Genomic DNA, 18,454 nt, shown 5'->3' with positions numbered 1-18,454 from the left:
TTTCATATAATTGGAATTAAACCATTTGTGATTTTCTGTGACTGGCTTCTTTCACTTAGCATAATGTTTTCAAAGTTTATCTTTTTTCAATGTAATGTAGAGAATCACATTAATTGATTTTTTTTCTGTTTTTTAATTTTTTTTTAATTTTGGCTGCATTGGGTCTTCGTTGCTACACTTGGGCTTCCTCTAGTTGTGGCAAGTGGGGGCTTCTTTTTGTCATTGCAGTGGCTTCTCTTGTGGAGCACGGGCTCTAGGCACACAGGCTTCAGTAGTTGTGGCATGCAGGCTCAGTAGTTGTGGCTCACGAGCTCTAGAGCACAGGGTCAGTAGTTGTGGCACACGGGCTTCGTTGCTCTGTGGCATTTGGGATCTTCCTGGACCAGGGCTGGAACCCGTGTCCTGTGCATTACCAGGCGGATTCTTAACAACTGCGCCACCAGGGAAGCCCACATTAATTGATTTTTGTATGTTAAACCATCCTTATATTTCTAGGATAAGTCCCAGTGGGTCATGATAAGCCTAATTCTTGATATATTACTAAAGTAAATTTGCTGATATTTGTTAAGGATATTTGCATCTGTCTGTAATTTTCTTTACTTGCAAATTCTTAATCAGGTTTTGGTATCAGGGTCACACAGGCCTTACAAAACAAGTTGTGAAGTATTTCCTCTTCCTCCATTTTCTGAAAGAGCTTGTATAGTATTTATATTATTTCTATCTTAAATGTTTGATAGAATTCACCAGGAAAGACCTCTAGGTCTGGGCCTTTATGTAGAGGGAGGATTTTTTTTATTATGAATTCTTTATAGATTTGGGACTCTTTAGATGTTCTTATGTCATATTTGCTAATTATATTTTTCAAGGAATTTATCTAAGCTTATTTAACTCTTGAATGTGGGTTATAGATCAAAAGGTGAATGAATATTTCAAGCATAGAAGATTGCATGGTCAAAGGAGTGGAGTGTGTGCATGTGTGTGGATACAAGCAGTTGTTGCTGGAGCATGAAGTAAAGGCTGAGAAGTGATGGAAACAGAGAGTGAGACCAAACTTTAGACAGACTCCTTTTTGACTATGCCTTGTCCTTGAGCCCTGTCCTTGGCCTAACAAGTCAAGCTATAGCCAAAATCCTGCTAACTCAGTTTAGAGAGAATCCCCTACCCTTGGTATTGTAGGGGAGGAAAGACTTTCCCTCTACCTTCCTGGATTTGATGGTTGGGTCTATGAAGTACCCTGACAACAGGCAGATTAGCAGAAGAAAATGTATACAAATGTATTAATTTTTTTCTTTTGTTTTTTTTTTTTGTTTTTTTGGCTGCACCATGTGGCTTGCATGTTCTTAGTTCCCTGACCAGGGATTGAACCTGAGTTCCAGTATTGGAAGTGCGGAATCCTAACCACTGCGCCGCCAGGGAATTCCCAATTAATTTTTAATGTTACGTGCACAAAGCCATCACAGGAAAAAAAGTGAATACCTAAAAAAAACATATATAAGTAAGAGCTTATATACCATCTTAATAGGGGAAGGGGATAGGGAATATGGGCCCCTTAGGAGAGAGTAAGTGATTTTCAGGAAAGATGTCGGAGCCCTTAAAGGAATAGATGGGAGGTATGATAGACTGGGACAAATTCTGGATGTGATGTCAATTACTAGTCTTCTCTCCTGGTGGATGAAACTCCCGGGGATATGATTTATGACAACTGAATTCCTTTTGGAGGATCTGTCTTTAGGTGAATGAGGGGAGTTCAGAGAAAGCCTCTCCCTGATTTTCTGTTTTTAAAGTGCCTTCAGCTCAAAATAATCAATATACCAAAATGGCATATTTTGGGGTAGCATGTTGTCAGGATTCAGGACAATCCTCTCAAAAATGTGCATGAGGATTAGTTCGAGCTAAAGGCAATTGAGACCCTGCTGGTTTAAGAGAAGCTATTGCTCCTCCCTTAAATACCTAGAAGAATTTAAACTGGGGATTTTTCCCAGAAAAGTTATTACTGGGAGATAAATTTTATCTAAGTAGCCCAATATATACAGCAGATCAAACATCTAATTACCAAACACCTGCTCTTCTTTTTACTGTCCTGTGAATTACCTTCCTGTCCTTGGAAGCCCCAGGCCCCTATCCCATTCCTTAGCTCAGGATGACATATATACCTCATTTTACCTTTCTGTCTCTGAACTGCTCATGTATGTGGGGTCTCTGACTCTCTCATGTATGTGGGATTTCTATACATACAAAATTAAATTTGATTTTTTCCTGTTAATCTGTCTCATATCAATTTAATTCTTAGACCAACCAGAGGAACCTAAGAAGGGTAGGGGAAAGTTTTCTTCTTCCCTGACAGTGCCCTGAATGCCTTCAATATCTGCTCACCCTGGATATCTGATCAAATTCCTCACCCCTGCACCCTTGATATCTGACAACCCCAGCCTGCCTTCAGCAAGAATCCTCTTAAGTTAGTTTAGCAAGAATCCTCTACCCTGGATGTATCCTCTTAGTGATTTCCTATCCACTGACCCCTCACTCTGATTTTTGGCTATAAACCACCAGCCAACTTTGCTGTATTTGGAGTTGGACCTATATCTTGCCCCTATTGCAATAGTCTTGACACCTTTCAACATAGTGCTGAAAAGAGTCTTCTTTACTGTTTTAACAAGTGTCATAATGATATTTTCTTTAACAGGGCCGTAGTCTTAGGAAGTTTGGATTGGATTTTCTAAGTTTTGAGAGGTTATAAAAAAATCTAACTCATGGTTAGATTTTTCAGTATAAAGTTGAAAGTAACGATTCCTTCTGATGGGGTTCAGAACATCTTGGCACCTGGGCATATTGAATATTTTAAACTGAAGGCATTTGAGAAATGACAGGTTCTTGGAAGGGTTCTCTGACTTCCCACTTCCCCCAAAGCAGGTCATGAGATCCTCTTATAAGAGGTGCCCTCCTTATACCCAGAGCAAAGGAACCTCCTTATCTCCAGGTTGGAGAGACACTGAGAAGATTCTGAGCACACAGGCCTTGCTGTTTCCCCCAGTTTACTACACTGACTTCATACCCTGTCCTATCCTGTTCCTTCATGACCGTGCACTCTTCATCAAACTTAGCATAAAAATGCTCAGTTTTAACTGTTTCTTTAGGTCTTCATTTTCTTATGAAGGCTCCCATGTCATATAAAACTTATATTAAATAAATGTGTATGCTTTTCTCCTGTCCATTTGCCTTTATCAGTTTAATTTTCAGACCTAGCCAGGGACCCTGAGAGGGTCATCCCTCTTCATCCCATACACTTCCTTCCGATAACTGTATGAGGTTTTATCATTGTGAGCTAACTTAAGTGAAGTGAAATGAATGGCAATCTATTGTTCCCAAAACCGAAGGAAAGGCTAAAGGCCCAGGCTGAGAAAGGACAGGGAGACCGAGAAGCCTGAGAGGCCTGGAGCAGGAAGAGATGTGGTGTCTCCTCATGGGGAGCTTGGCCATTTTCAACCCCTACATAGCTCTGCTTGAGGCTCCAATTCCCGCAAGAGTTGGGTTTTTGTCTCCCAGAGCTGCAAATCTCTCTAGTGACTGCACACTAGAATCTCCTGGGAAGATTTAAAAAAACATGCTGATTTCCTAGCTCTACCCCAGAAATTTTGATCCATGATAATTGGCCTGGGCTACAGGGCCTTGGTCTTTTCCAGAGTACCCTGGCACTTTAGGTGTGGCAGGAAGAAGAGCACTCCTTGGGGTAGGGGGCTGAGTCTGCAACCACCTGGAGGTACACTGGGCCAGGTGTGCTGGGGCTTGTTTTTGGCCAGTGCGGGGCAAATATAATTGCAAAATCCTTTCCCACCCCAGAATACTGCTCCACAGAAGCAGAAGAAAAAGAAAACAACATTATTATCAAATAAAGCATTAAACCAGAATTCGATGCACATCACAGGCATTCAATGTAACTCACTAAAAAGATTGAAAAGATAGAAAGAAATCTCACTCTTTGATACAGCCAAGGGCATACAACCCATCACATTAGGTAGCCTTTGCCATTTGGAATAAGGTGACAAGTCTGGTCCACATCCTCCCAGGGCATCTTAAACTCTGTTATACTACTGGTATATAAATCCTGCATCATCATGGTTGTCCTTAAACATGGGCAGTGCATTTGGCCACCAATCAAGATTTGGGATTATTAAGGGCTATAGGGGATCAGAACAGGCCACCCCAAAACATGCCACATGGGCATAAAGATTATTTTGAGCTGAAGACAATTGAGAAACAGCAGATGCCAAACAAAACTCTCCAGCCTCCCCATCTGCCTAAAAGCACGATATAAATCCCCATTTGTAAAAGTGTCCCCTGTACTGTACCAGGAAGAGGAGGATGGCTCTGAGTCTCTACTCAGCTCTCAAAATAGCAGGAGAGGAATCTATCTAACAAGGCTACTAAAACAACACTTATCTTCCATGAGTTCTCCCCTTATATTTACCTTCCCAAGTTTGCTGCCTTTAAATTTTGAACATCTTTTCCTGAGTCTTGTCACATCTCTAGAGATTTATTGTTTTTTGTTAAGATGTTATATAATCCCAAGTTCTAACCACCCCTTTGAGTTACTCATCCCTGAGTTTTCCCATGTCTATGTGTGTTGCACGCATTAATAAACTCTGAGCTTCTCTACTTAATCTGTCTCTTATTAGTCTAATTTGCAGGGCCCCAGTTGGAGAACCTAGGAGGGAAGAGGGAGAGTTTTTTCCTCCCCTACAGAGCTAATATGTTTCCTCATAGTGGGGTTGGATACCCTTATCAATGCCTTGGGGATCCAGAATACTGAAGAGCAGCAGCAAAGAGAAGGAGGCATTGGCATGCCAGCCAGAAGCTCATGGTGCCATGTTGGGAAAGGAAAAAAATTCCCTCTACTCTTTCTAGGTTCCTCTAGCTGGTCTAAGAACCACACTGACATGAGACAGATTAACAAGAGAAAATAAAATTTAATTACATACTACATACCTACGGGGCCTCCATAAGAATGCGAGTTAGGTAATTGAGGCCTATATGTCATCTGAGGGAAGGAGAAAGGGTAGGGGTTTGGGACTTCAAAGGGGAGAAAGACAATTCACTTGGAAGTGGAAAAACAAATGTTTGGTGAACAGATGTTTGCTATGCCATGCAGAGACAGTGGGACGCAGAGAGCACTTTGGTCTCCAGGCCCTGCTAAGTGACCCCTGCCACACCCAGCCAGTATTCTTTGTAGATATCTCTGGTGATGGGGCTCTTCCTGGGTCAGGGCCTTTATCTAAATTCTTTAGGCAGTAAGAGGGAGGTAAAAAGAAAGACTTCCTGAGTCTTCTGTTTCTTAAAAATTATCAGCTTGAGATAATCCTCATGCCAAGGAGACATTCTAAGAGGAAAAATGGGGTTTGTTCAGTCAGTCAGTCAATTAAACTTTTTTTGAGCATCTATGTGCCAGCAGTTAGCTAGACTCTGTGGAATTACTGGGATTAAATAAAACAGCAAAATGAATTCTCCTATTGTCAGGGAGGAGGGAGGCAGGGAGAGAGAGAGAGGGATGGAAGCTTCTCTGACTTGTCTTCCTCCCCTTTCCTTCTTTCCTCCCTTTGACGCTGCACCCCAGCTGCCTTGGACACCCCCATCCCCCCATCCCCGGTGTCCTGGGAGTGTTTGCATTTTCACCTCCCCTCCCAGACTGCAGGCTCCTCAAGAGTGGGGTCAAGATCCTCAGCACCTTCTCAGGGCCCAGCTCAGGTAGGTGTTCAACAAATGTTTGTGGACTAAAGGCAGAGTCCTCACCCTTAGGGCTTAGTATGCAGACTGTCCAGACATTGTGGGAATGAAGCCAGCCAGGCGGAATCCTGAAGGATGAGTACGACAGTGCTGTGGGCCAGTCCCCCCAACTCTTGTCTCGTTTCTTTGAAATTTCCCTGGCTGGTTTGTCCCCAAGACAAATAGCTGTTTTTCCCTGGGATTATAGTTGTATTTCAAAAAACAGATGGAGCAAACCTTTACTGGTTCAAATCTCTGGATAGAGGCAGGGCACCAATCCCCAAGCAGCTTGGAATGGAATAACTGGGCCTAGGGAAGTGACTTGTCTCATCTAAAAATACACTTGTTTCTGCCTCTCCCATTCCCATAATAAAACACACGTACATGCACATGCACATACGCTTGCTGCCCACATTTTTTTTTTTTTTCAGTTTTCACATTTTTATTGGGGGATCCAGGGAAGAAGACCCTGCCCTGTCAATGTAGGTGCTCACAGTTTCTTCAGCCACTCTAAGCTTGGGCCCTGTGGGTCCTGTGAGTGGCTGGACCCATTGGGTATGTTCCCATGGTCTAGGAGGAGCACTGTGTGGTTGTAAGGTGAGGCCTGGTTGATCATGATGGCATATTTGGTGCAGGGGCTGATTGTGGGCAGAATTATAATGAGGCCCCCGATGGTGAAGGACACCACCAGCACCAGCTCCTTGGCCCAGGCATTCTTGAGGAAGGAAGGAGTCTTGCAGTTTCCCTGGCTACCCCAATTTAAGTCAGCTGGTTCACAAGGACTCTCTGTGTGACCAAACTTTAGACAGACTCCTCATCCATGGCCTGCTAAAGACAATCTTAGCAAAAAATCCTGCTAAGTCAGTTTAGCCTGATTCACCCACTCTTGATATCTGATCAAACTCCTCATCCCCCACTATTGGTGTCTCATCCTTGATGCCTTCAGCAAGAATCCAGTTAGACAGGTTTAGCTAGAATCCCCCATCCTGGATGTCTCCTCTTAGTGATTTCCCATTCACCAACCTCACAGTCGGCTCATTGGCTGTAAACCCCTAGCCATCTTTGCTGCATTCAGAGTTGGGTCTGATCTCTTGCCCCTATCGCAATAGTCTTGAGAAAGGTCTTCCTTACCATTTGAACAAATATCAGGATACTTTCTTTTAGCTTGTCTGAGAAGGAAAAAGAGAAGTGGTCCAGTTGTTGCTCCTTGGTCTGTTCCTACAGGTGACTGGACTATGGCCAGAGTGACTGGGGAGAGAGCTGTCAGTTTCTGTATTTGGGAAGTGAAGAGTGGACTGCATCCCCAAATTTCTGTCCTTTAGAAGGATGCAGAAAAAGAGGTATGGGCAAAGAGATGCTCAGGAGAGGCAAGGCAGTGACCACCAGGGAGTTGGTAAGAAAGTGTTTACTTCTGCATTCTCAGAACTAAGGGAGAAGCGTGGTGCCTATCCATTAGCCTCTGGTGTTGGAAGGAAGAAGGTGGGGAAACACAAAGCAGGGCTGCAGCCTCAGGGAGATGTCTACATGTGTTTCCATGTCCCTGTAGCTCACAAGTGGACATTGCAAGATCCTTCTATCTACCTCAGCTTATTTTAACATATATATATATATATATATATATATATTTATTTATTTATTTATTTATTTATTTATTTTTGGCTGCTTTGGGTCTTAGTTGCTGTGCATGGGCTTTCTCCAGTTGCAGCGAGCGGGGGCTACTCTTCGTTGTGGTGCACAGGCTTCTCATTGTGGTGGCTTCTCTTATTGTGGAGCATGGTCTCTAGGTGCATGGGCTTCAGTAGTTGTGGCATTCAAGTTCAGTAGTTGTGGCACACAGGCTTAGTTGCTCCACAGCATGTAGGATCTTCCCGGACCAGGGCTGGAACCTGTGTCCCCTGCATTGGCAGGCGGATTCTTAACCACCGTGTCACCAGGGAAGCTCCCTATTTTCACATTTAAGGCTTAATACGTGCTGAAGAGTGCTCCATCTGCTCCCCATTTAATTTTTTTTTAAACAAAATCTCTTGTAAAGAGAAAGGGAAGGAGGATGTAAGAGCTACGTTGATTCATGAACAAACATGGATCAGATAGGACTATGTCATATTACTTATATAGTCCACCATCAGAAATGTTGCATAGTAATGGAAATAAATCAGTTAAGCAAAACCAGTTATATTAGTGCTACTGATGTAAATACCGAGACTTTGTTTTCACCCTCTGCAAAGTACAGAGACAAAAGGGGTCATGAAGGAAAACTGACCCACTGCACAAGCACATGAGAATGTGAAAGACGCGAGGACCTTTCTCCCCTGCAAGGTTTCTAGTCCCTGTGTTTAACGTGTTGAATCACTTCTACCTTCTGAGAGCTGTTTAGTCACCCATTAAAAAAATAAAGATCTTTGGGCTTCCCTGGTGACGCAGTGGCTGAGAGTCTGCCTGCCGATGCAGGGGACACGGGTTCGTGCCCCAGTCCGGGAAGATCCCACATGCCGCGGAGCAGCTAGGCCCGTGAGCCATGGCCGCTGAGCCTGCGCATCCGGAGCCTGTGCTCCACAACGGAAGAGGCCACAACAGTGAGAGGCCCGAGTACCGCAAAAATAAATAAATAAATAAATAAATAAATAAAGATCTTTGATACAGATTGTTGATACTGTTTCTGCAGGAAAACATAGATTTATGCTTTGAGGTCCTATATGGAGAGAATATTTGGATTCTATAGCTGAAAAATTTAGAGTTCTAGGGGAAAAATTTCTAGACATCAAATAAGATTTATAAAAAAAATGAATCAGTGTTAATATAATCCAACATAGTTTATATTATGGTTTATATAAAACCCAGAATAGATAATGTATGACATTTTAAATTAATATTTTATATCGTGATTTCTTCTTGACCTGAAGACTAGAGACAAGGTCCCAACTGCCAAGAAATTAAGCGGAGTAAGGGAGATGGTGATGTATGGGGGAGGGACAGTGGCTTTTAAAACCGCAGTCTTCACTAGGGAAACAGAACTATAAATACCAGAGCAGTTAACAACTCAATAGAATAAAATACAGTCAAGCATCTAGATTTTTTTCAAGGTGATAGTGAATGTGCAGTTTTTTTGGGGAAAAAAATCAAAACTATCCATTTTTCTTACAGATATTAGAGCTTGCTGAAAGGTAGCAGAATATGCCACCCCAAAATATGCCTCTTTGGCACAAGGATTATTTTGAGAAACAGCTGAGGCCATAGAAGCTCTGAAAACAGAGTAGAAGTTACCTTTTTGTAAGGGACATTTACATTTATAAAGTAATTATCCATTTGTATGGGTATCACCTATTATGTACAAGGAAGAGGACGATGACTCTAAATTACAAGAGAGTCTAATAAGTGAGGGAGGCACACACTTGAATCTATATAACAACTTTACCCTTGTTTACTTTACTCTTCCTGGAAATAACCCCCACCATCACCATGACTGGCCTCCCTTCCCCAACGTCTTTCTTTTGTCTTTAGCTGAAGATGGTATTTAAGGTGGTGGCTTGGGTAATCTGAGAATTTACAGTTTCTCTGGGTATATTCCATGCACCTATGAGGTATACATGTTAATAAACTTCTGTTCTTTTTTTCTTGTCAGTCTGTCTTTTATTATTAGGAGGGTCTCAGCCAAGAACTCAGAGGGTAGAGGGAAAATTATTTTCTTCTCTTACTCTTCCAAGCATGAATTTAAGTTCCCAAATTAGTTGTTAAATTTGTGAAAAATATTAGCTTTTCCAGGCCCAAGTTTCTGACCTCCAAAATGAAAGAGGAGGGCTAGCAGTTGGAGTATTTGTCCTATGCCTCCATGACCTGTGAGATTTATGGTTTAACAGTCTTTCTAATGAGGATGACTAAGAATTCTTTTATCCCCTGTGTCCATGGAATAAGTGATCCCCTTTGGCTACCAAGAATAAAGGGAAGCATTTCTCTTCTAGCCTTCATGACAGGCGCATCATGGGAACGGATGTTGAGGGGTTAACACGTCTCTCCTCAACAGCTGAGGCATTCTGGCTTTAGCTGTAACAAGCAAGATGTGATTTGTCACCTGCTCCCTGACACTAATGCCCACAAGTTGATTGGCTTCAGACAGCTGACTTCCCAAGGGGCTGAAACACATACGTTCACAACGGGGGTTTTGTCTTATTACCTCATCTGCTGGGGCATCATCCATACACCGCCTCCACAGAGGAGACCAGTGGAAGGTGCCTTCGCAGTGCAGGGTGGTTATTCCTCACCTCTTCCCTGGGGAAGGCGTCTGTTTTCCTTTGTTAGGTCTTCAGGGTAGTGATGCCTTTGGTGAGGCTGCCTTCCCTCTTGTCCCAAGACAGCTGTATGTCGGAGGCAGACACATCCCAGGATGTGTGCCACTTTCCAGGCACTTTCCCAGATGTCAAATCGAACAACTTCCGTTATCATCTCCTTTGGTACCACAGCTGCAAGAAGAACCATGCCGAGTAACTGGCCCTCTGTCTTATTTTTCATTATATTCTGTTTTTTTTTTTATAATTGTAGTCTAATAGAGATAACATAATCGTAACCACTGTTTTTTTTTTTTTAGTTTTTATTTATTTATTTATTTTATTTTTGGCTGTGTTGGGTCTTCGTTTCTGTGCGAGGGCTTTCTCTAGTTGTGGCAAGCAGGGGCCACTCTTCATTGCGGTGCATGGGCCTCTCACTATCGTGGCCTCTCTTGTCGTGGAGCAAAGGCTCCAGACGTGCAGGCTCAGTAGTTGTGGCTCACCGGCCTAGTTGCTCCGCAGCATGTGGGATCTTCCCAGACCAGGGCTCGAACCCATGTCCCCTGCATTGGCAGGCAGATTCTCAACCACTGAGCCACCAGGGAAGGCCTGTAACCACTTTTAAGTGTGCAGTACAGTGGCATCAAGTGCATTCACACTGTTGTGCAACAATCACCACCCTCCACCTCCAGAACTCTTTTCAACTTCCCAGACTTGAACTCTGTACCCGGTACACAGTAACTCCACATTTATCTGGGTTTTATGTTGGCGAAAATCTTCTTACATTTCTCCAAGTATGTTAGAGACTTTTCATCTTATATGTTGTTCACAAATTATTGTTCCATGCCTGGCCATTTGTTTGTGTATTTCTCTTGTAAATTATTGGTTCTCTTTTTTCTGCATGGTGATTGGTGGATGTTTGTTACAGGAGAGCTCAGTGGCCAATGGAAATTTATGCTGTTGTTTTGGATGGAAGTCATGTCACCCCAGGGATCTTTCTAGTGAGTTTGACTGGGAACTCAGGGGACCACTCACTGACCAGCAGACTTCATTCAGTGTGTGTCGTCAGGGAGCTTTGGGATGAAGAAGGCACTGCTAGAAGCAGGAGGTCTCAGACAAGTGGAAGGTGGGATGTCTCATTGGTCTGCTGTCCTGAACTGGACTTTCTTATATCCTTTTAAACCACTGCATAGTTTTCTATAATATTAAGGTGACACAGTTTAATTAAATTCCCCTTCTGATGAACATCTAGGGTGTTTCTGTTTTTCATTATGATAAACAATACTTCTATAATCATCCACTTAACATTCATGATTATTTCTATAGAAGGGCTTTTTATAAATGTTATTGCTATCATAAAGTATATGTACACTTTAAAATCTGATTGATAGATGCTTACAAATAGTTCTTCGTAAAGTCCTATACCAATTTCCTACCGAAAATGTATAAGAATAAGTTTTCCTTCCCATGCCAGAAACATACAGATTCATTTGCTTACACTAGATATTATTATTTTTTAAAATAAATTTATTTATTTATTTATTTTTTGTTGCGTTGGGTCTTCGTTGCTGAGCACGGGTTCTTTTTCTCTAGTTGTGGCAAGCAGGGGCTGCTCTTTGTTGTGGTGCAAGGGCTTCTCATTGCCATTGCTTCTCTTGTTGTGGAGCACGGGCTCTAGGCATGTGGGCTTCAGTAGTTGCGTCTTGTGGGCTCTATAGCGCAGGCTCACGGTCTTAGTTGCTCCACAGCATGTGGGATCTTCCTGGACCATGGCTCAAACCTGTGTCCCCTGCATTGGCAGGCAGATTCTTAACCACTTCTCCACCAGTGAAGTCCCTACCCTGGATATTATTAATCTTTAATATTTATGCTAATCTAATTAGCTTAAATGATATCTCACTGTTTTAATTTTCATTTCTCTGATAACTATTACGAGAGAGTGTTTTTGTTAACCATTTGTAGTTTTCTTTATCTAAACAGTCTACTCACATCCTTTATGCATTTTCCCTCCTGCTGGGTTGTTGTAATTTTCTTCTTATGTTAAAAAAATTTTGTGCATTATTTGCTTAACTTTTTTTTGGTGTCTTGCCATATAGAAGTTTAAATTTTAATGCAGCCAAGTCCAACCTATTTATTTTCTTTATGGCTTTTGCATTTCATATCCTCATTAGTAAGTCATTGTCTTAGTCTGTTTGGACTGCTATAACAAAATACCATACATGGCTTACAAACAACAGAAATTTATTTCTCACCTTCTATGAGCTAAAAGTCTAGGACCAAGTCACCATCTGGTACAGTGTCTAGAGAGGACCCACTATCTGGTTCCTAGACAGCTGTCTTCTCACTGTGTCCCCACCTGGCAGGAATGAGGGAGATCTTTGATGCCTCTTTTATAAGGGCACAAATCCCATTCATAATTACCTCTCAAAGGCCCCACCTCCAGACTCCATCACCCTGGGGGTTAGGATTTCAGTATATGAATTTGGGGGAGACATAAACATTCTGTCCCTAACAGTACTTTTGTTACTAAACACAAGATTGTGTGACCGATGCACAGTGAGGCCAAACAAACTGAAATGTGGGAGTCTGGAGTAGAGAAAGGTTTATTGCCAGGTCAAGCAAGGAAAATGGGTGGTTTGTGCTAAAAAACCTGAACTCCCTGATAGTTTTCATCGAGAAGTATTTAAAGGTAAATTTAGGGTAAGGGCTGCAGGGTGTGTGACTTTCTTCTGATTGGCTGGTGGTGAGGTAAAAGGGTGGTGCTCCAGGAATCTTGTGCTCAGCTTGAAGTTACCATCTTCTACCTGGGTGGGGACCTTAGCTCCTGCAGAAGAATTCAAAGGTATTATTATATATATTCCTTCAGGAAGAACCAGGACCCAGCCCCAAGGCTGTACTATTGTTTCTTGACTTCTCCCTTATTTCTGCATTCCCTCCCTTCCCTGATTAGCAACTGTTTGAACCTGCCTTTTGGGACTCAGGGAAGGTCATGGAAGCTGAATTAAGCTTATTTTCTGCAAACAAGAAACAGGGAACACAGAAAGGATTTGTACCTGGGAGACCCACAGGGTTCTGTTTGGTTTCACTTTCCCACCCAACAATCGAAAATATTCCCCCTTGGTTTCTTCTAGTACTTTTATAATTTCACTTTTTAACATTTACATCCTTAATCAATACAAAACATTTTAAGGCTGTGTGATTTTTTTTTTTTTGCCACACCACGTGGCATATGGGATCTTAGTTCCCTGAGCAGGGATCAAACATTCACCCCCTGCATTGGAAGTGCATTGTCTTAACCACTGGACCACCAGGGAAGTCCCAAGGCTGTGTGATTCTTAAACTGATGTTGGGGAAGAAGAAATTTTCCTCTACCTTTCTAGGTTCTTCTGGCTGGTCTAAGAATTAAATTGACATGAGACAGATTAACAGGGGAAAATCAAACAAAATTTTAATAACCTGTACATGGGAGAGACCCAGGAAAACTAAGTAACTCACCCAAATGGCCAAAACCCTGACCTTAAATACCATCTTCAGCTAAAGAAAAAAGAGATGTTGGGGATAGTAGTTTGGAACTTCAAAGGGGAGAAAGGCAATTCACAGGAAGTTGAAAAAGCAAATGTTTGGTAAATAAATGTTTGCTGGGCCAGGCAGAGGTGAGGGGACACAAAGCAAACTCTGGTCTCTGGGTCCTGCTGAGTTTCCCCCACCACACCTAATCTATATTCTTTGCAGATAACTCTGGACAGCTTTATTCTGTAAATAAGCCCTTTATTTAACTTCTTTAGGCAGCTAAGGGGAAGGGAGAGAAAAGACTTCCTGAATCTCTTGTTTCTTAAAAATAATCAGCCTATTTTAATCCTCATGCCAAAGAGACACAATTTGGGGTGGCAAATTTTGCTCCCATACACCGGAAAGACATCTCAGGTTTTCCGGTATGAACAGACAGTTGTCTCAATACCATTTAAAAAATAATGCATTCTTTCTCTACATTTTTGAACTTTGACTTTGTCATGTGCTAAATTCCCATTGGTCAAGTAGCCTGCAGCAGTGCAAAGCCACACTATTTTCATTTCACAGCCATCAGTATTTTACCTGTGATAGGACAGTGTGCTCTCATCATTCCTCTTCTTCAAAAAATCTTGGCAGATATTATTTATCTTTTAGAAAAATTTTAGAATTCACGTTTCAAGTTCCATTAGGTTTAAGATTGGTTGAATTTACTGAGTAATTTTTTTATAGTTTTTGTTGGGATTATTTTGCATTACATTTCTAACTGGATGTTCCTTGTAAGGTTGTTCTCCTATGTGAAAAACTATTACCAAACCAAACTTACATTTGCTCACCTGCCATGTAATAAAGCCAATCTACTGACACCAGGTTGTGCTGAAGGAAAGTACAGTGTTTATTTGCAGGGCACTAAGCAAGGAGAATGGGTAGCCAATGTTTAAAAGACCCAAACTTCCTCATGGCTTTCAGAGATTTTAAAGGCAACATTAAGGGTGAGGATCATAGGGTGCATGATCAGCTTGTGGACATTCTTCTTTTTGGTTGGTGGTGCAGTAACAAGGTGATATTTCAGGAATCTCAATCCTCAACCTTCTGGTTCCAACCAGTCTGATGTCTGTGTGCTTGTGGTTAGCAGTTTCCAACCTGGGGTGGGGGGTGGGGCGGTCCTAGTTTCTGTAAAAAACTCAAGGATATGCATCGGATTGTTATCTATATCCCTTCAGAAGGAACTAGGAGTCCTGTGACTCTATTGTTCAGGCTTAGTACTTTTCTTGTTTGACTGCTTTTCCTTTGTTTCTGCGTTTTCTCACTTCTGTAATACTTAACTGCTTGAGTCTGATCTTTGGAACTTGGGGAAGGCCTAGGAGACTAAAGCTTTTTTTACAAATCAGAAGTCAGGACATGAAGGGACTTGTACCCAGGAGGGCCCCTCAGGGTCTGGCTTGGTTTCAGGGTGAATGGTTATTGTTTGTTGGAACCATATCTGCCCACCTAATGGAACTCTTTTACTACTTCCACTAGATTTTATGTTGATCATTTTGAATTTTGTAAGACAAGCATCATTCCATTATTTAACTTCCTAGTTTTTGTCTCTTTATTACATTGGCTAGGACCTTAATCACTGTGCATCCTTGTTTTATTTGAAAATTCAATATTGTAAATTAAAGTAGGCAATTGTATCTTTATAAAATCTTCAAAGTAAAACTTGTAATTTGAACTCTGAAATAGTCACTGCAAACAGCAAAAAAAGAAAGAAAAAGAACACATCACTAATGAAATTACACATTCAAATATAGAACATCATGAAATTTCTACTTGGTAGTTAAAGGCTTCCAACTGTACCCCTCCCCCCCACCATGTGCAACATTCTAAATTCTGAAAAAAAGAATCCAAAGCATCCTCTGGGCAATTTTTTTTTTTTTTGCGGTATGCGGGCCTCTCACTGTTGTGGCCTCTCCCGTTGCGGAGCACAGGCTCCGGACGCGCAGGCTTAGCGGCCATGCCTCATGGGCCCAGTCGCTCTGCGGCACGTGGGATCCTCCCAGACCGGGGCATGAACCCACGTACCCTGCATCGGCAGGCGGACTCTCAACCACTGCGCCACCAGGAAAGCCCTGGGCAAAATATTTTTATAGGATACAAAAATCAGTCAATATATTGGGATATAGGACATTTATCTTGTATGAAGCTACAAAGCTATACAAAAGCAGTTGAATATTGTGTTTTGCAACTGCAGAAAGAATATCAGTCTTAGATAGAACATAGTAGAATATGTTTCTACTTCAGAATAGTAGAGCTGTGTAATCTACCAGATTGCTTACTGTGAAGATGAAACTCAATCCACATCTTGTTCCTAGGACCGTATGAGCAAATCCCTTTTATGAATAGAAATGGCATTGGTAATTCTTGAGTGACAATGTCACTATTTGTAATCACAGATTTTGTTTTTTTTGGCCACACTGCATGGCATGTGGAACTTCCCTGACCAAGGATCAAACCCATACCCCTCTGCAGTGGAAGCATGGAACCTTAACCACTGGACCACCAGGGAAGTCTGTAATCACAGATTTCTCATTTTAGTCAATAATTTCTCACCTGGCTCCATACCTGAGCCCCCTTCACCTGGAATGTTCTTTTGTTCTTTGCCTTGCTAGCTCCTTTGGTCCTTCAGCTCTTAGCTTACTCATCACATTTCAAGGCAACTCTTCCTGATGCCTAGGCTGGGTCACATCTCCCCTGGGGAACCTGCAGCTTTCTCTACTTTACATTCCAGTTTCTGGTGTAAAAGAAAAATCAGAATGGAGTCAGTATTGCTGAGAGAGCTCTCTAAAATGGAACCAGGAGGCCACTGATGAGGTGGGACTTATGCATGTCTCAGCTTGGATGGAATCTTAACTTTTGACCACTTATTGCCTTAACACAGGCATCCAGATCATCTGCACAGTGTTCCAGAAACCCAAGATACTTATGGGACCCTTACCCTAAATAACTTGTGACAGCCTCTCTCTCTCTTTTTTTAAAAAAATTTTTAATTAAATTAATTTTTGGCTGCTTTGGGTTTTTGTTGCTGTGGGCGGGCTTTCTCTAGTTGTGGCAAGCCGGGGTACTCTTCATTGTGGTGCACGGGCTTCTTATTGTGGTGGCTTCTCTTGTTGCAGAGCACGGGCTCTAAGCATGTGGGCTTCAGTAGTTGTGGCTCACGGGCTCTAGAGCACAGGCTCAGTAGTTGTGACTCACAGGCTTAGTTGTTCCGCAGCATGTGGTATCTTCCCAGACCAGGGATCGAACCTGTGTTCCATGCATTGGCAGGCAGATTCTTATCCACTGCACCACCAGGGAAGCCCTTTCAGCCTATCTCTTCAAAACAAGTATTTCCCATAATAGCCAAGACATGGAAGCAACCTAAATGTCCCTCAACAATGGATAAAGAAGGTGTGGTATATATACACAATGGGATACTACTCAGCCATAAAAAAGAATGAAATAATGCCATTTGCAGCAACATGAATAGACCTAGAGATTATCATACTAAATAAAGTAAGTCAGAAATAAGAAACGCAAAAACCATACAATATCACTTATATGCGAAATCTAAAAAAAAAAAATGATACAAATGAACTTATTTACAAAACAGAAATAGACTCACAGACATAGAAAGCAAACTTATGGTTACCAAAGGGGAAAGGTAGGGGAGAGGGATAAATTAGAAATTTGGGATTAGCAGATACAAACTACTATATATAAAATAGGTAAACAAAAATGTCCTACTGTATAGCACAGGGAACTATATTTAATATCCTGTACTAAATCATAACGCAAAAGAAAAAAATAAAGGAACAAATATTTCTCTTTTGCATCAGAGCCAATTATAAGTCTTGCAAGACAACTGTAATAACCTTGTAGCTTTTGCCTTTATAACCTCCTGTTTCTCTTCCCCAGAACACTCTTAGTTTTACCTGCATCTGTGTCTGCTGAATTGCAATTCCTAAGGCTTCAGACAAAACTCTGTTCTTTTCAGTCATGATGCTGATTATTATTTGATGTTGGTCACAACTCTACCTGGCCCTTCTACCAGAATAGAAGCTCCATTGGGCATGGACCACATGTGTCCCCAGCTCCTTAGTCCACACTTATCCAGATTTGTGGAGTGAATGAATGGATAATTTCATTCTTGAGTTTCTTAAGCATTTTTTTAAAACTAATTAATTAATTATTATTTTTTTGGCTGCATTGCTGTGCGTGGGTTTTCTCTAGTTGCAGTGAGCAGGGGCTACTCTTTGTTGTGGTGCACGGGCTTCTCATTGTGGTGGCTTCTCTTGTTGAGGAGAATGGGCTTTAGGCACATGGGCTTAGTAGTTGTAGCACATGGGCTAAGTAGTTGTGGCACGTGGGCTCAGTAGTTGCAGAGCGCAGGGTCAGTAGTTGCAGCGTGTGGGCTCTAGGGCATCCGGCCTTCAATAATTGTGGCATGCAGGCTCAGTAGTTGTGGCTCGTGTGCTCTAGAGTGCAGGCTCAGTAGTTGTGGCACATGGGCTTAGTTGCTCCACGGCACGTGGGATCTTCCCGGAACATGAATCGAACCCGTGTCTCCTGCATTGGCAGGTGGATTCTTAACCACTGTACCACCAGGGAAGTCCCAGAATTTTTGTTTTGACAGAATCCTGTTCTACTTTTTTATTAATATGTAATATGTCAATTACCTTATTTACTTTCTATAGTAAATGCATTTTCTTTCCTACATCTAAGGTGCTTATAACTTTGTCAGTAAAGTCAGGCCTCGAAAACATAAAATAATGGAGACTCACATCCCCTGGTCGTGGAGTAGAGCATCACCAAACATCACAACAAATATACTTTCTCAAGTCTTATTGGTAGCTTTTAAAAAATAATCAATAACTAAAGTCCAGAAAACTTAAAAAAAATTCTCTTCA

The 18,454-nt window shown here is 41.9% G+C and overlaps 1 pseudogene; it reads right to left on the bottom strand.

Annotated features, from left to right (window-relative positions):
• Positions 1-6,131: 6,131 nt before the first annotated feature.
• LOC113612270 (NADH dehydrogenase [ubiquinone] 1 alpha subcomplex subunit 3 pseudogene) overlaps positions 6,132-18,454 on the bottom strand; it is a 98,386-nt pseudogene continuing 86,063 nt past the window's right edge.

The sequence above is a fragment of the Aethalodelphis obliquidens genome, unplaced genomic scaffold, assembly GCF_003676395.1.
Source record: "Aethalodelphis obliquidens isolate GAN/ISIS:26980383/991018 unplaced genomic scaffold, ASM367639v1 scaffold74, whole genome shotgun sequence".
Lineage (NCBI taxonomy): Eukaryota > Metazoa > Chordata > Mammalia > Artiodactyla > Delphinidae > Aethalodelphis > Aethalodelphis obliquidens.
This window is presented reverse-complemented; position numbering and strand designations above follow the sequence as displayed.